Consider the following 19,747-nt stretch of genomic DNA (forward strand, 5'->3'; position numbering starts at 1 on the left):
GTTAAAAAGTGCCGCGGAATGATGTATCAAGAATAAACCGAAGTGGAATACTTCCCACGAAGGGGTTTATTATGAACTTATGGCCATACTTATATTACTTACGCTACTACTTCAATTTGGTCAAAATGCTTAGAAACGTTTTTGAGTAAAATCCCTTTTATCTTTGGACAATACCGAATATTTTTTGAATCTTTTAATTTTCAGTACGTTTATCTGGAAGGGTTAGTCCATTCGGTCGTGTAAATTGTAAGTTTATAATACTGAGATTCATCATCGTTTCACTACGATCAAAGTTTAGTACTTTTTCGAATGGGCCTCAAAATGACAGGATTTCATACAAAAAATGTGAGGTTAGCGGGGTCAGATTATGAGCGTTTGTGATGCTAATTAAAATAGTTCCTTTTATAAATAACCCGTGGTCTGAGATCGATCGATTTTCGATTTGAAGTTCCACTGGGAAATCAAGAGCAGCCTAGCGCTCGAAGTTGATCCGCAAATTTCGGCAGATCGACAAATTGCATTTGTTTTGTGGGAAAAGTCGACTGCTAGCGACAGAAATATTTGATTTCCGCTAGCTTACAACAGGGTTGCCACCAAATTTTCAGATTCAAATTCCCTGACCATTTTAAGAGATTTCCCTGACTTTTTAAAGCCCAAATTAGAATAATTTTGAACTTAATTAATAATTGCAACGTTAAAAAAATTTGCGAAACTTTCAAGGAACTAAATAATAATCACAGAATTTGTCAGAGATCTAGAGTAAAATTACCTTCAATAAGTGTCAAGGTGAAATATAATTCCCTGACTTTTCACAAGTGCTTCAAATTCCCTGACCTTTTAAGCCCATTTTTAAATTCCCTGTTTTCCCTTGCGTATTATTGGAGTCATCTTCTGATGAAGAATTGGAGGTTATATAGCATTAGAATATTATGCACCAAACATAACTAGACCCAAAATTATGAATTAAATAAACGATGTGGTAAGTACTGTGTGATAGTAAGGGTTGTGTCATATGGGACCGAATTCCATTGAACCGAAAACATTCGTTATGTATTTTCGTTTTTAGCCCAATGTGGTGAAATTCGGTTGAATGATAACTTTATGCACTGATTACCTTTCGTAGTTTCGATTTTAATATGCTTATTTTTCCTAATGCATTTCGGTGAGAGTAGTTAGGAAATTGGTCCAAGTGCGTTTGCTTAATAAAAGAAAAAAAACCAACAGTCTAAGCGGGACCAGCATTAAAAATAGGCGTTTGGCTGGGAAGCTGTTATTTTTATGCGAATTTTATCTTTCTCATTGGTTAGATTAGATTAGCATATGCTCCCGATGCAAACAAAAGGGATTCGGTCCAATGGTACAATTTGGTCCAATGGTATTCGGTTCAATGGTACAATTTGGTCCAATGGTATTCGGCTTTATGGTACAATTTGGTCGAATGAGATTCGGACCAATGGTACAATTTGGTCGAATGAGATTCGGTCCAATGGTACAATTCGGTGGCAGTAAGTAGTTAAGCCTTGTCTTTGAACTACCACGTAAACCAAATTATTCTAACATGGATTAACTAAGGATTATAATTTCGGTATAGACACTATCATGTTGTCAGAATTTATAGCCCGGTGTACCGGTAAGAAAAGAACCACACCACCGGAGGCCTATCATCAGAATGCCCTACGCCAGCGGCCACAAGCCCGGACAGGTGACAAAACCAGCATGGGTAGCAGAACCCCACTACTGATGGTCGCACCCTCGACGCAAGCCGCTCAACCCAGCAGAAGGTGCAACAATGGGACGACCAGCCCGCCACTTCGCACACAGCAGTGGGATAGAGAACGGATGCTCTAGCAACTCCGGCCGACACCCCACCTACAAAGGCAGGGAGCCAAGCCCTTTGGAGAGAGCTCCTAAAGGGGAACGGCGGGCACACAGCAGCCCGCATAACCCGGCACAGCTGGCACCGGAGATCCCGGTGGGAGCCCAAAAGGCCGGGAGATGGGTCCGCCGTGCCCTCATACGGAGGCCCGCAGCCCCACAGCAGGCTACTCAATCCGCCGAGGCGGCCAGTTTGCCCGGCCACTCTCCATTAGCCTGGGCCGAAGCCCAGTATCCAGCCCACACCTGACCGAAGTCGGAGGTCGGAGATAGGACCCTTTGGACGGAGCTAACATCTCCCAGTGCGCCACCGCCCTTACGGGTTACAAGAGCCGGACCCCGACTCCCCGGTACAGCCACCAGTTATTGCACACTCCGACCCCTTGAGGGCCGGTATAGACACTATCAAATGCCTTGTAACATATTTCAAACCCTTACCCTATTTTGCCAAAATCGACAGCCAAGGTGGCAGCGCAACTATTTTCCCAACAACGCCACTCCAACTATTTCTGCTTCAAACCACATTCTTTCATTTTTAAGGTTTGGTTACTAATTTCATTTTTATAAGCAAGGCAGAGTGCTTTTTAATAATATCACTTGCCATTAAATAATTTAAGTCTGCTGGAAAAAATAAGTTGAAAGCGTTTTTAGAAAAGTAAAAATACTTTTCTTCAGTTATAAGAGTAGGTTCTTACAATTTGTTTCCAGGTATCCTAGGATGCATTGATGGCTCCTATATCAGTATCCGAAGAAAAAAGTTCATAAAATAAAGTCCACCTATATCAATAGACATAACTCTAGATCAATAAGTCTCCAACGAGTTTGTGTCGCGAAGAGACGGTTTATAGATGTAGCAACGGGCATTCTTAGCAGGGTGCATGATTCCAGAATACTGAACTGATCATTCATTTATAAACATCTTCCGGATATATTTAAAGCAGATCATTCGCTTGGGGATGTTGCGTGTCCTCTCAGAGATTAGCTAATAACACCGTACAGAACTTATGAATCAACAGCAAACAGAAACAATTCAATAATAAATTGTCTGCCACCCGAGTATTGATTGAAAATACATAAACACAAGCGGACGTTTCACCATTTATTAAGACTTGATTACTGTTAAAACAGACTCAAAATTCTTCTTGGCCTGTTGCGTTCTATGGAACATGCGTATAAATATGAATGATGTATGGGACCACGAAGATGAACCAATGAAGACGGACAAGTTGTTAATGAAGAATCAGAAGTACGAGCAGTAGCGTAGCTAGCATGGTTGACACCCGGGGCAGATATCATGGTTTGTGTAAGGTAATTTTTTTCACGATCGGGTGGCATCCCCCCGCCCCGCCGTCTAGCTACGCCACTGAGTACGAGAGAATCCCTTAAACAAAAAGGGAGAGGATAAAATAAAATTTCTACGTGATAGTATGGAACTGTAAATAGTAGGCAATGTTTAATTTAAAAGTCTTCTTTGGTAGCAATTACAACCTTGAAAACAACTTTAGTCTCTTTTTACATCATTTGCAAACATTAATTTAAGAAATTGCATTTTCTGTTGGAGATTTATTTATCTCGCTATACATCCTTGATTAACTGACTTTTTAAGTGATATATTGGGCCTTCTTTTCTAAGGATCACTTCTCCAACTCCACGAATAACTTCTGGCACAACACTATCATCGAGTGATACGATCTTTGATATTTGATCTTCGTACTCCAGATGTTTTGTTGTTAGTTATTGAACCTTTCATTTCTTTTCAATATCGTTTTGTCTCGAGTTTCGCATTGGGCTGGACTGCGCTCCGAAGCTAGGAACTCTTCAATATCTTCCGATATTTTGTTACGTAGCTTTTTTGGTGTTAAATTATTTTAAAGGCCCAACCTCAGATATATACTCTCAGTAACAGTCCCACAAAAACTTCTTGTAATTAAACACTGCAATTGATTATTCTGGGGAATTGATAAAACTACCTTTTTTGGCGAGCTTCTGAATTCCAAATTTGAGCTCTCTGAACTAGCCACGCTTATGTCAGAGCCCGAAAAGCTTAAATCGGAGTCTCCCGAAACAACTGCGCTTCCAAAACTTATGAATATCCAGTGGATCATCCCGTTTGACGTTGATTCGTCCATTGCTGACACCATAATTGGCACTTCAGGAATATCATCTTCCGATAATTACATTATTTGATTCTTACCTACTAAAACATTAAAAGCGTACTATTAAAACATAGGTCAACAAGGCTTATTTTCGATTTAGGCCCATTTCGGAAGTTTTCAGGAGAAGTTATGATCTTACCATTTATGACAGTGTTCCTTTGTTGGGGCGAATTGTAACAACATCTTCTTTCAACCAGAAACCGCTGAAAACTATTTCTTGCGCCATTTTAACTTCGTAGGAAGGTTGAATGAAATTTCCACGCGTGTTCCACTGGAAAGTATATCAGTGGTGCTCCAACAATATCGGAGGCAGATCCGGGTTCGTACTTAATCAGGTTATCCCTGACCAAATTTTTGCATTATCCCAGATCTCTTTGGTCATATTCCTGGTAACTTTCATGTTTTAATAGTATTTGGACATACTTAAATAAAGTAATAAATTCTAATCAGAGTTCATACAACTAATGGCAATATGATTTCCCTGATATTTCCAGCTTTTCCCACGGATATTTCCCTGATTTTTCCAGGTGCAAGATATCCACAATTAAAACTAAGATTTACAGACTAACTCATTGCACGATTTAAGCTAAATTGGTTTCATCAGAAGTTATCGAAATAGCGCTCAGAATCGGAGGGCGTTTTCCTTAAGAAAATGATGATAAAATCGAGTCCAATAAAAGTTAATTTCCATCCCCGTCTTTTGACGCCATAAATTGCACTTGAGAATTGTGGGTGCAACTATTTCTATGTATAAATTATGGTTTCATAACAACAGAAACGTTTTTTTTCGGCCTAGGAGCGCGCAAAATTTAAATACGAGGTCAAAATGTAACTTCATAAGGAAAACGCCTCCCACATGGGGAGTATAGCAGTCTGGTAACTTCGGTTCATTTACATCTGGTTCCATGTTATCATATAAAAGATCTATTAAAGTATTATTTGCGCAAAAAGGTAAATACATTTTTAAAAGAAATCTTATTAAAAAAAGTGTGAAAATCCCTGATATTTCCAGGTTTTCAAGGTCTGTATGAACCTTGCAGATCTATGACGTCAGATACTAATTTTAGAGCGCTCTGAGGTCTGACCAGTGGAACGCGCTACTAGAATATTCTTGACACGAGCACTGTAAAAAGCGAGGTTTAAGCTCTTCGACTTTTATAAAGTCAGCTAGGATTTTGAAAAGTGGTCGCTTTGACCTTGTCTCTGAGAAGACTTTGTAGACCATTCTAGTTAACTAACCGCTCCCCAGCGCTCTCGGTTGCCACAGTTCAGGGAAAACCAGGAAAAATGAATTTGAAATAAAGACTAAGAATTTGGGAATCGTCAGGGAATTTAAACTAGAACCGGATAAGTCACCTATACACTTCAATAAAGATGAGGTAAAAAGATTAAAGTCTGATCAAAGTGAAATATTAAGTTCCAAAATATAAAATTTTGGCCTTCAAAAATGTCATGGAAAATGTATAAAAGCGGTCAGGGAAAACCGGGGAATTTGAAATAAATTTTGGAAATCAAGTGACTCACTGTAAAATCGTTCGAATCGATCAGCTTCCAGGTGACGGCGGCAACGGTTCCGTTTCCCGGTTTCAAGGTGACCTTGGGGGGAGCGCGTTGGAGAGGCGACGGATGGCGCGGACCGGAAGCCGGGCTGAGCGGACACCGCATGGCCTCAGGGGGCTGGACGACGGTCAGGCGCTCGCGGCCAGCACCGCCAGAGGGCGAGTCCGTCCGGAGAGGTTTGGAAGACGGCGTCGTTACGAGTTGGAGTCCTTCGGCTTCTAATTGAGGACGGCCAGGGCGCTCATCTGCAAATACAAAACAACGACCGGGGACCGATTAGCCGACCAATTAATCAAATATTTATGAACGATAGTTTGGCTAATTCAGCTATTTCTTATGTTTCTCAACGATGTTTCTGAACGAAACTACTGATATTTTTCAACGCTATTTCTGATATTTCTCAACGCTATTACTGATATTTCTCAACGCTATTACTGATATTTCTCAACGATACTACTGATATTTCTAAACGATATTTCTGATATTTCTCAACGATATTACTGATATTTCTCAACGATACTACTGATATTTCTGAACGATACTACTGATATTTCTTAACGATACTACTGATATTTCTGAACGATACTACTGATATTTCTGAACGATACTACTGATATTTCTCAACGATATTACTGATATTTCTCAACGATACTACTGATATTTCTGAACGATACTACTGATATTTCTAAACGATATTTCTGATATTTCTCAACGATATTACTGATATTTCTCAACGATACTACTGATATTTCTGAACGATACTACTGATATTTCTAAACGATATTTCTGATATTTCTCAACGATATTTCTGATATTTCTCAACGATACTACTGATATTTCTGAACGATACTACTGATATTTCTGAACGATACTACTGATATTTCTGAACGATACTACTGATATTTCTGAACGATACTACTGATATTTCTGAACGATACTACTGATATTTCTGAACGATACTACTGATATTTCTGAACGATACTACTGATATTTCTGAACGATACTACTGATATTTCTCAACGATATTACTGATATTTCTCAACGATACTACTGATATTTCTCAACGATATTACTGATATTTCTCAACGATACTACTGATATTTCTGAACGATACTACTGATATTTCTAAACGATATTTCTGATATTTCTCAACGATATTACTGATATTTCTCAATGATACTACTGATATTTCTGAACGATACTACTGATATTTCTGAACGATACTACTGATATTTCTGAACGATACTACTGATATTTCTCAATGATACTACTGATATTTCTGAACGATACTACTGATATTTCTGAACGATACTACTGATATTTATCAACGATATTTATGTTTTATCAACGATATTTATGTTTTATCAACGATATTTATGTTTTATCAACGATATTACTGATATTCCTCAACGATATAAGTCGCAAGATGACTTGGCCCTCTTAAAACAAAAATGTACAAAGATAAATAATAATAATAATAATAATAATTATAATAATAATATCACTGATATTTCTCAAAGAGGTTTCTGATATTTCTCAAAGAGGTTGGTGATATTTCTGATAATTCTCAATGATTCCGATATTGACAAATATTTATAATTTCCCTGGATTTTTTAAATTTGCTTCGTTTCTTGTTGATCGAGTTACTTGAGAATTTCTTAATATGTCCGACATTCTTTTCTTAATTTCTCAAATATTTTGAAATTAATAAAATATAACAAATATTCCTTATTTTTCCAGTTTCAATATTTCTACGGATTTCCCGAGATTTATAATACCTGCTTTGGATTTTTAGATTTCTAGAAATATTGATTATTTTTTTAATTAAAAATACCCTCAATTTTAATTTAAAGGGGTTGTTCAGTTCCTATAAAACTATTTTTACTATTAATTAGGTTAATCATTCATACCAGAAGAATATTATACATCGATACTGTATGAATAATAATAATAATCAGCTAGGCTAATACCCAAGGCACCACCTTAGCAGGGCTGATACTCAAATTCATAAATAATTTTAGTGGAAATAGTAACTAACCTCTTCAAAAATAGTAACCAAAAAGTAACCTAAAAGTAACTAAGAAATAACTTAAAAACACGAATTTAAAGTAAAAATAGCACTTCATTAATTCGGCTGCCAAAATAGGAGTAGACATAAGTTGGCTTAGGGAGCGGCCGTTACATTTCTAGGGAATTGGCCGGTGGCGGCCTCTCCCGCTAGTTTTGTAGCTAAACACGTTTCCCTTCGTTACGAATAAAGGATTTTGTTAAAAGACTGCATTTTTGATTTCTATGGGCAGTACTAAAATTAAATATGATAGAATTAAATATGGTCAAATATTTTTTCGTTGAGATAACCTAACAAATTTCAAAAAAGTAACTTTTAGTAACCAAATTCGACAAATAGTAACTTTTAGTAACCGATTTAAAAAAAAGTTACTTTTAGTTAAAAACGTAACCGAGTATCAGCCCTGCCTTAGGCCTCAGTCATTTTTGGAGCCATTAGTTCAGGTGGCCGTTTTACAATGCGTAGGAGGGTGGTGGCAAGCCCTTCATGCCACGCGAGCCAACAGCTCCCTACACGATGCAGGGATAAAAATGGCGAAATTTTAAATAGTAATTAAATTTAGAGTTATTTTCAGGTTATTTAACCAATAAAAGCAAAGTATTCAGCCTCCCAATGCAGGTCATAAGACTAATAAAAAATAATTGGTTTAAATTGGGCTTGGCATTATTAGAGAGGTTAACCAAAGGGCTCTAGAGTTATGTTCGAGAAGAAATATTCTTCAAAAGTCGGTTAAAGGCCGACTACATATTTATTCTGTTTACTCTGTTTCTCACTGGTAGTCGGCTGCTTGCATAGCACATGTGTCTTGCAGCGAGCCAGCTTCCAGTGAAAGACACAGTAAACCAAATAACTATGTAGTCGGCCTTTAAGCGCGCTTTCGGGTCGTCGGCTAACAAATTGAGCGCCTTTCGCTAACCCAGGGCACACGAAGAATTAAAAACGTCGTTTGAACAATACTAAAAGTGTTGTGTATGGGTAGGAGTAATTTCGAAATACATTTGTTTGTTTCTTCTTGTGCCCGGGTGTATCGCATATTTATCTCTTGATACTCTTAACTGTACAAGGCGCATTTCATTTCAAAGAAGTATTTACGCTTTTTAACAAGTACGCTGCTCGATAAATAAAAAGTGGTCATAACTCTGTCTCGATTTGTTGAGTTGGAAAATTATAATTATGAGTATTTTTATTTAAAGGGAGTATAACCTTTTCCGGAATTTGGGGTAATACGTAATTCCCTCTCCTCATTTTTCTAACCACTTGTTATACGTAGTGTGAAATACAGTGGTTTTTGAGAAATTATCCCATTAAAAGTATCCCCGCTTTGGTAGTGCTTAAATTTCTCATATCTACTAGAAGGCCTTTCGTGAATCTAAAACCACGTACCTCATTATAAAGCAATTTTATTTGAATAAATATCCACAGTACAATGAAAATAATTAATTTAAACCTCGGATATTGTGGTTTATATGTTAATGAAGGGTGCATTTAAAAAATAAACACTAAATATGAAATAATAAAGGTTTCAAGAGAGAAACGCGCTTCCTCTAATAGAAGAATTGGGTGTTTCTACTGTCGTTCTAGACTAGCGCCATGAGCGAGAAAAGAGAGAAGCTAATGCGCACCCTACTGTAAATATATTACGACTTAAGCTCTGCAGTAATATGGCGTCGTTTTGATGTTAAGTTGCTAGTACTAAAAATATCATTTTTAAAACAATCGAACCGAATTTAAGAAATGTAGAATGTAGATTTCAAGGCGAAAATCGCTAAGAATAACTAAAATACGAAAATTACCAACGTAGAAATGAACACTGGGCAATTGAGTGTCTGCAATTTCCTGTATTTTGACGAATCATTTACCATTTTAACCCTAACAGTTTAGGAGTTACGACCAGAACGGCGGTGGTGACGTACCTGGAGAAAATAGCACCCACATATCCCCCACACACTCCCAAAAAGCAACAAAAATCCATATCAAAGCATCAAAACGGTATTTATCTGGGCCCTCTAGGGTTATTTTTCAATTGAATGGCCAACAAATAAACGAAATGTTTTGGGAGCAACGGGACTCGCGACGGAGGTAAATGATTAATTCCGGTGTTTCAGGCTGTACTAACTGCTCTGGGACCATAATATTTACAAGCGGTAAAAACGTGGAAATCAGGCGATTAATTGCCTGTCTAGACCGAATTCCCGCGACTGTGAGCCGCGCCACCTACCGTCTGATTATGATAACGGGGGGAGCCGATGAACTGCGAGACACCAATGCTACGTTGAAAGGTCAATTATTTATCCCACCGCGATTAATTAAGTATGAAATAACAACAATGTGAATATACATTTTTGAACACCTTTCGGGAAGACCAAAACTCAACTATATTTAAGTGCACTTTTTTTAGACATCGAACTACTTGAAATTCAATCAATGCAATTGAGTAATTACACGACCTCACGGACGCGCGAACATCGTAACCTTTGACCCTTCTTCCGCTACCATATAGCAGGTGTGTACCTTTTCAATAACAGATCTGTTTTGTTAGATCGAAAAGAAGTTCATTATAATTTACGATTAAAATTAGACGCTAAGCCTCGGTCGTAAGGATCCAAAATTGTTTGCAGAAATTGAAACTATTCTTAAACTCGAAATTTCGTATTCTTCTCTTATCCTTGGGAACAATTGTCCTTAGTAAGATAAAGTGAGGGTAAAACCTCTCCTTAGAGGCGTAAGGACCAAGAATTATTCTAATTTGGCTCATATTTAAGATGGTTGCATTGATAAATATTGAAATTTTATATTTAGCTGTTTAAAAAGCACCAAAAGAACGATTTTTAGTTAATAAGAATAATAAGAAATTAATATTATAATTAATTAATTATAAAGGTATTTGTTCTCACGTATAAAAGTATGGTGTATTTAACAGTAATTAAATTTGTTGTAATATTTCCTCTAAGATTATCGAACTTTAAGAATAATAAAAAAAAATAATAATAATCAGCTAGGCTAATACCCAAGGCACCACCTTAGGCCCAAGTCATCTTTAGAAGTGTTAGGTTTTGAACGCTACGTGGTAGTACCAGCGTGTTTGTTTTTCATGACCAATTATTGCAGTGACGAAATGTCCGATTTCCACCAGACCAATTTCATTATAGGTTTTCGAGTATGCTCTACAACTTGCTCATTGAAACGTTTCGTCTACCACGTAGCGTTCAAAAATTAACATTTCTAAAACCATGAACTGAAATTTACAAATAATAACGATCTCCCCCAAGAGAGTACATACTGAAAATTTCTATGTCCGTTTCGTTGTATTATTTTTATGCATTTTTTAATATTTTCAACACATTTTATTTTTAATTATTATAGTAAAAAATATGTACTTTTCAACAAATATGAAAACCGGTAGGAATAAGTTAACCATTGTTGAAAAGTTTGAAACTAAATGAGAGTTGAAAAGTTTCTATATGGATTTCAACACAAATTTTTAACCGAATTTTGGTTTAATAAAGCAACCCATAAAAAATTACCCAATTTTTAAAAATTAACTAATGTTGGGTTGTTATTAACCCAAATTTGGGTTGCAGTGAGACAACCCAATTTTTTTAACTCCTCATTTTTAAGTTCTGAGATCTACCATTTCAATAAGTCATTGTTTTGTGGCTAAGCCTCGTCTCGCCTAATTGACAGTAGAAAACGAATTTTTGTTTCAAATGGAATTATCCTCAAATGACTCCTTATTTTGAAGGAGAGTCGCGGAACCGGAGCCCAGCACTGGAATAGCGAGGAAGCGAATGCGGCAGTTAGTAAGCTTTGGAAACCTCCATCCATCGGGCCTGATACACTAGGGGGCCAGAGCCGCTGAGCCATTCGGATCCTACGCTAGAGCCTAGCACTTCTGCCTCGCAGCCAGACGAGCCAGCTGTCACTGACTGGAAACTTCCACTCAAACGTATAGGACATTTCAAGAAATCAAAGGAGAATGTAGGATATGTTTCGAAATATAGGGTTTTAAAGGAAATATAGGACCAAGAACGATTAAAATAGCAATCAGCTAAGCTAATACACGAACGTCATTGTTTTACGAGAAAAATTAAATTTATGTATTGTTGGTATATAAATCTTTTTTAAATTTTAACAGTTCAGTTTTAACCGAATATGCCAAAAATATAGGATACAAAAATGGAAATTTAAGATTTAATAGGTCCATTTCATAAATATAGAATCGCTGGGAGTCTAACTAAATTAAATGGTATTATACTAGGTCCATTTAAAAATGACCGTAAAAGCAGTGTTTCATATACACCCTTCGTACTCCGTTGTTTCTGTACGAAAACAAATTAGAAATGTCTAACTTTTGATTGTAATTTAACAGATTCTGGAAATATTTAACATTTCAATTGCTTGCAAAGCAACGACCAGCGTACTTTCCACATTTCACTAGGATCTTCTAAAGCAGGGTTCGTACAAAATTCCCTGACATTTCCAGGTTTTCCCTGACTAAATCTCAAAATTTCCCTGACCATTTGTGTAGAATAAATTTATGTTTTGAGGTAAAATCTTGAAAAATGTTAATTATGTATTTTTAAGACATTTTTCAAAAATTTATTTTCCGGATTTATTTTTGGGCCCATTTTAAAATTCCCTTACTATTTCGGACCATTTTAAATTTCCCTGACTATTCCCTGACCATTGGGAATCATTTTCAAATTCCCTGACTTTTCCCTGACCTTTTAGAAACATTTTCAAATTCCCTGACTTTTCCAGGTTTTCCAGGTATTCCAGGTCGTGTACTAACCCTGTAAAGACTGGTTTTGTATTTATGAATTTAAAATTATAAATATATATTTATAATTATTTATGAACATAAGCAACATAATAACATTTAGCATGCCAATTTCTTTTGTTTTAATGTTTTTTTTTCACTGGACAGTCTGGACTGCGACCAAATTGGGTAGTAACTGCCTGGCCACCGGTAATTGGCTTGTCAAGTCATTAGTTTACTTAGGACTGTGTGGTTCCTTGGCTATTAGCATAGCTTGGGCAGGGGGCTCTAATTTTAGTACACTTTGATCTTTGTCAAATGATGATGACGCTTAGTAATATAAATTTAGCATTTTCACCACTAACTGGACTGATAATACGTATTAAAACAATTATTACAAATTAAAAAATATATCAGATTTTGTACTACCAAGAGATTAAAAGCTTTTTGTCTTATGAGCGTTAGACTACTGACATAAGATAAATGGAGTTACAATTATCACATCTACCCCACAAGGATCAAGTTTGTCCTAAATCTTGAAAAAATTCTCCACCAGGATTCATACAAACTTTTCAGATTTAAAATCACCAACCTTTCCAGAATATCCCTGACCATTTTTTACAACCATTTCAGTTTTGTTGGTTTGGTTGACTAAACCAAATCTTCGAGCTTTTCATACGATTATAAACTGTTTGTTTCAGCACCAAAGGCAAATAAAGTTAACAGCGATACTGGGTTGTGGCTGCCTGGCCACAGATAACCACTACAATATTTATTATTATTTATTATTTTTATCCCCATTCTGCGAGGCGAAAGTGCTAACCACTTTGCCACCCTGCCATAGGATAAACATTTCAAAATTATAGGTAATTATAGGACTAAAAGATATTAAATATTATGGCGTTTATTTAAAAGACCTTGTATGACAGATCACAAAAGAATATGTGATTTGAATTTTCGCTTAACAGAAAAATTACAAATTAAATATATTTGTTGTTGGAGTGTAAATCTTCGATAATTTTATCAGTTGCGTTTTAAAAGAATATGTCAAAAATATAGGATAAAAATAAATTTGATAAATAAATTCCAATAATTATTTAATTAAATTATTAAAATAACTATTTACAATGATCTGATTGACTCAATTTTAATAAAATCGAATTCAAATTTAATAAATATTTATCAATTTGGTTTAAAATTCGAAATACCTTAATTTTAAGATTGAAATCAAATTGATTGACGAGGCATATAAATAATAAAATTTATAAAAATTTAGTAACTCCGGATTAAAAATTAACTGAATAATTTATTGCTTTCAAGTAATACCGAAGAAAAGATAAATAAAATAAATAAATATTAAATTTTATATGGTACCAGAAGTCTATAAGATAACTCCAAAGAGTGAAGAATCAAACAGGAAGTTTTAACGTCTGTATCACTCCGCCAGACGATGTGAAATGTAAAAAATAGACTTACTTTTTTATAAAAACCAATTCTTTGAAATTCTTTTAGAAACAACGAATTTATCATGGCACTATTTGTCTAAATATATTAAATATTTCTTACTAAATTTAAAATACAAAAAGCCAAATCACGCGAGGAACTCGAGACAAATATAAGAACGCTTTACGATGAATACCTCGTTACAAAAACCAGGCGAACTGAGAACTGTCGTGACCCTAATAAATCGCGCTAACCAAAGAATATTTTCTCGCTAATTTTAATTTAAAATTGTACATTGAGGAGGGGTGGAGGGTGGTCCTCGGTCATTCACCCAATCTTGACAAGCCAACACGTGGAAAGTATATCAGCGGAGAGCGCTTGATTTGGCCCGGGGGCCTAGGCCTATAACACTAAAGTAGCGAAGGGCCGAATGTCTGCGCCGCTAAAATACCGACAAAATACACCAACGGAAGGCTTCGCAAAATCACGAGTTTCCTAAAGCGAATACGAGTAAAACTACGCTAATCGATTAATAAGTAAACGAAACTAGAATATAAGGCTATAAATTAAGTATAAAAACGGCAAAAATCCGGCATTAAGCCTTAACCGCGCGCGTAGAGATAAAACGTAAAAATTCACCTCAAAGTCGTGGCGCTGCAGTCTAGCAGGGTGTTTCCGATCCGCTCCTTCTTGAAAGAGACTTCCCGAATCGGCTTTTTTTGCATCGATAAATATTAGTACAGAGATTACACCACCGCCGTCAGTCGCGCTAAAAATCCAGCTTATCTCGTTCGATTGTGCGAAATTAGAACCCGTAGAGCGTTCGATGATCCGCGGGGAAGAAGAAAAGCACGCGAAAACTATAGGGCGCAAAAAAAGCGGAGCCTAGGCTTAGTGGAGGGCCGATTGATATCCAAGGCGAGAAAGTACGAGACCCGGGACGCTGCTCTCTCGTCGGCGTCAGAGGCCCGCGCGCGACTGGACCCGCGAGCCTCGCCTTCCCGCTTCCACGCATGGCAACAAGGCGGGTCGCGCGCGCCGCCAATTATTCCCTCTTTCGCCCGGCAGCACCGCGCGCCTTTCCCAGAGACACGACCGCTTTCGGAGCGGAAACGGCGTAAGTCCCTTTCGGCCCGTTTCCGATTTATTGGTCATATTTTAATGGGGACAGCACCTAGAATCAACCGCTTAAATACAGGTTTCCTCAACCACGCTTTCTCTCGACCAACTCGGGGTTAAGTACCATCGGCTTAAATTAGATTTAGACTTCTAATAAAGATTTTGGGATAGTAAAAATTTACTTCAGTTTATAGGATAGTAAATAATTACTTCAGTTTATAGGATACGAAAAATTTACTTCAGTTTATAGGAAAGTAAAAATTTATTTCAGTTTATAGGATAGTAAATATTTACTTCAGTTTATAGGAAAGTAAAAATTTATTTCAGTTTATAGGATAGTAAATATTTACTTCGATTTATGGCATAATTAAAAGTAATACAGTTTCGGTGGCAATAAAAACTGGGTTACTTTTATTTATCATTTAAAACTCAGTTTGCTTTGGAGATAATTAAATAAATTAGTTTTTGGCATAAAATAAATCAGATTTTGGGATAAATAATAAATACTTTTTTGGCATAAAATAAATCAGATTTTGGGATAAATATTAAATACGTTTTTTGGATAAATAATAAATACGTCTTTAGGATAAATAATAAATACGTTATTGGGATAAATAATAAATACATTTTTGGGATAAATAATAAATACGTTTTTGGATAAATAATAAATACGTTATTGGGATAAATAAATACATTTTTGGGATAAATAATAAATACATTTTTGGGATAAATAATAAATACATTTTTGGGATAAATAATAAATACATTTTTTGCGATAAATAAATAAAGCCGTTTTTGTGATAATTAAAATCAGGTTTTGTGAGAAATAAGTATGTTTTTGGGATAAATAAATAAATCAGTTTCTGGGATAAATAAATCAGTTTTTTGGGATAAATATGAAATCTGTTTTTGGGACAAATATGAAATCGGTTTTTGGAATAAATATGAAATCTGATTTTGGAATAAATAAAAAATCTGTTTTTGGAATAAATATGAAATCTGTTTTGGGATAAATATTAAATATGTTTTTAGGGTAAATATGAAATCTTTTTGGGATAAATATGAAATCTTTTTGGGATAAATATTAAATATGTATTTGGGATAAATATTAAATATGTATTTGGGATAAATATTAAATATGTATTTGGGATAAATATTAAATATGTTTTTGGAATAAATATGAAATCTGTTTTTGGGATAAATATGAAATCTGTTTTTGGAATAAATATGAAATCTTTTTTTGGGATAAACATGAAATCTGTTTTTGGGATAAATATGAAAACTGTTTTTGGAATATATATGAAATCTGTTTTTGGGATAAATATGAAATCTGTTTTTGGAATAAAAATAAAATCTGTTTTTGGGATAAATATGAAATCTGTTTTTGGAATAAATATGAAATCTTTTTTTGGGATAAACATGAAATCTGTTTTTGGGATAAATATGAAAACTGTTTTTGGAATATATATGAAATCTGTTTTTGGGATAAATATGAAATCGGTTTTTGGAATAAATATGAAATCTGATTTTGGAATAAATAAAAAATCTGTTTTTGGAATAAATATGAAATCTGTTTTTAGAATAAATATGAAATATGTTTTTGGAATAAAAATAAAATCTATTTTCGAATAAATATGAAATCTGTTTTTGGGATAAATATGAAATCTGTTTTTGGAATAAATATGAAACATGTTTTGGAATGAAAATAAAATCTGTTTTGGAATAAATATGAAATCTGTTTTGGAATAAATATGAAATCTGTTTTGGAATATATATGAAATCTGTTTTGGGATAAATATGAAATATGTTTTAGAATAAATATGGAATCTATTTTGGGATTAATATGAAATCTGTTTTTGGAATAAATATGAAATCTGTTTTTGGAATAAATAAAAAATCTTTTTTGGAATAAATATGAAATCGGTTTTAGAATAAATATGAAATATGTTTTTGGAATAAATATGAAATCTTTTTTGGGATAAACATGAAATCTGTTTTTGGGATAAATATGAAAACTGTTTTTGGAATATATATGAAATCTGTTTTTGGGATAAAAATGAAATCTGTTTTTGGAATAAATATGAAATCTATTTTGGGATTAATATGAAATCTGTTTTTGGAATAAATATGAATTATGTTTTTGGAATAAATATGAAATCTGTTTTTGGGATAAATATGAAATCTGTTTTTGGAAAAAATATGAAATCTGTTTTGGAATAAATATGAAATCTGTTTTGGGATAAATATTAAATATGTTTTTAGGGTAAATATGAAATCTTTTTGGGATAAATATGAAATCTTTTTGGGATAAATATTAAATATGTATTTGGGATAAATATTAAACTTGTTTTTGGAATAAATCAATATTGTTTTTCACATGGAAAGTTTTCGAAATGAACGTAAATCGTATAGCCAAATGGTTGTTGGAACGTTTTACCATAAGTGTATAGCCAAAGATTAATAATTGTGTCGCTAAGCCGAAGTCAATACCGATAGCTTTGTTTGAAGAGACGCGGAATTGAAGTCCTACCCTCCAACTTAAGAACAAAAAGTCATCTACTTTCGTGCAAATAATCATTTGGCGAAGCACAGTAATAATAAGTTATGTTCATTTATTCCATTTAATGGTTAATATTAAATTTTCAATTGATATTAATTCTCAATTTTAATTTATTTCTGTAATAATTATTTATTTATCGAGTTTCATTTTATTCTTTATTTTAATTTAATATTAACGAAATTTTTAATTTTAATTTCATATAAATGTAATTTATAATATTAATTTAATATTAATGTAATTTTTAACTTTATTTAATATTAATTTAATTTTTAACTTTATTTAATATTAATTTAATTTTTAACTTTATTTAATATTAATGTAATTTTTAACTTTATTTAATATTAAATGTAAATGTAAATTTAATATTAATGTAATTTTTATTTTATTTGAATATAATGTCATGTTTAATTTTTATTTAATATGAATGTAATTTTTAATGTTTATTTAATATTTATGTAGTTTTGAATTTTAATTCAATATTAATATAATTTTTATTTTTAATTAAATATGAATGTAATTTTTATGTTATTTTCATATTAATGTATTTATTATGTAATTTTAATATTAATTTAATTTTTTTATTATATATTAAATTAACTATTTCTATAATAGTAATGTATTTTTAGGATCATTTCGCTTCATTTCTCTTCACTTCATTTAATTCTTTATCATAAATTGTTTAAATTACTTATTTCATTTCGTTTCGTTTCGTTTAATTTAATTTTTTTTTCAATTAGTTTAATTCTTTATTTTAAATTCATTGAATTATTTATTTTAAATTCATTTAATTCTTTATTTTAAATTCATTTAATTATTTATTTTATATTCATCTAATTTTTTATTTAAAAATCATATAATTATTTATTTTAAATTATTTTAATTCCTTATTTTAAAATGATTTAATAATTTATTTCAAATTAATCTAATTCTTTATTTTAAATTAATTTAACTCCTTATTTTAAAATAATTAAACTCTTTATTTTAAATTAATTTAACCCTTTATTTTAAATTAATTTAACTCTTTATTTTAATTTATTTTAATTAATTTAGATAATATAACTTTTAAATTAATTTAATTTAAATAACTTAAATTAATTTAGTTAAAATAACTATTAAATTAATTTAGTTAAAATAACTATTAAATTAATTTAGTTAAAATAACTTTTAAATTAAATTAGTTTTTAATTTTAAATTAAATTAGTTTTTAATTTTAAATTAAATTAGTTTTTAATTTTAAATTAAATTAGTTTTTATTTTTAAATTAAATTAGTTTTTAATTTTAAATTAAATTAGTTTTTAATTTTAAATTAAATTAGTTTTTAATTTTAAATTAAATTAGTTTTTATTTTTAAATTAAATTGGTTTTTAATTTTAAATTAAATTAGTTTTTAATTTTAAATTAAATTAGTTTTTAATTTTAAATTAAATTAGTTTTTATTTTTAAATTAAATTAGTTTTTATTTTTAAATTAAATTAGTTTTTATTAAATTAGTTTTTAATTAAATTAGTTTTTAATTTTAAATTAAATTAGTTTTTAATTTTAAATTAAATTAGTTTTTATTTTTAAATTAAATTAGTTTTTATTTTTAAATTAAATTAGTTTTTATTAAATTAGTTTTTAATTAAATTAGTTTTTAATTTTAAATTAAATTAGTTTTTAATTTTAAATTAAATTAGTTTTTAATTTTAAATTAAATTAGTTTTTATTTTTAAATTAAATTAGTTTTTATTTTTAAATTAAATTAGTTTTTAATTTTAAATTAAATTAGTTTTTAATTTTAAATTAAATTAGTTTTTAATTTTAAATTGAATTAGTTTTTAATTTTAAATTAAATTAGTTTTTAATTTTAAATTAAATTAGTTTTTAATTTTAAATTAAATTAGTTTTTATTTTTAAATTAAATTAGTTTTTATTTTTAAATTAAATTAGTTTTTAATTTTAAATTAAATTAGTTTTTAATTTTAAATTAAATTAGTTTTTAATTTTAAATTAAATTAGTTTTTAATTTTAAATTAAATTAGTTTTTAATTTTAAATTAAATTAGTTTTTAATTTTAAATTAAATTAGTTTTTAATTTTAAATTAAATTAGTTTTTATTTTTAAATTAAATTATTTTTTAATTTTAAATTAAATTAGTTTTTAATTTTAAATTAAATTAGTTTTTATTTTTAAATTAAATTAGTTTTTATTAAATTATTTTTTAATT

General features: G+C 31.8%; 1 protein-coding gene across 1 annotated transcript in view; it reads right to left on the bottom strand.

Moving 5' to 3' along the window:
- The window catches only part of LOC149937583 (uncharacterized), a 67,477-nt gene extending 61,897 nt beyond the window's left edge, over nucleotides 1–5,580 (bottom strand). The window contains exon 1 of the mRNA XM_090154019.1: nucleotides 5,556–5,580. The gene's annotated coding sequence lies outside the window, so the exon portion shown is untranslated. The remainder of the gene's footprint in view (nucleotides 1–5,555) is intronic.
- Between the last annotated feature and the right edge of the window lie 14,167 nt (nucleotides 5,581–19,747).

The sequence above is a fragment of the Leiobunum rupestre genome, chromosome 7 (genome assembly GCF_980474605.1).
Source record: "Leiobunum rupestre chromosome 7, qqLeiRupe1.1.hap1, whole genome shotgun sequence".
NCBI classification, from domain to species: Eukaryota; Metazoa; Arthropoda; class Arachnida; order Opiliones; family Sclerosomatidae; genus Leiobunum; species Leiobunum rupestre.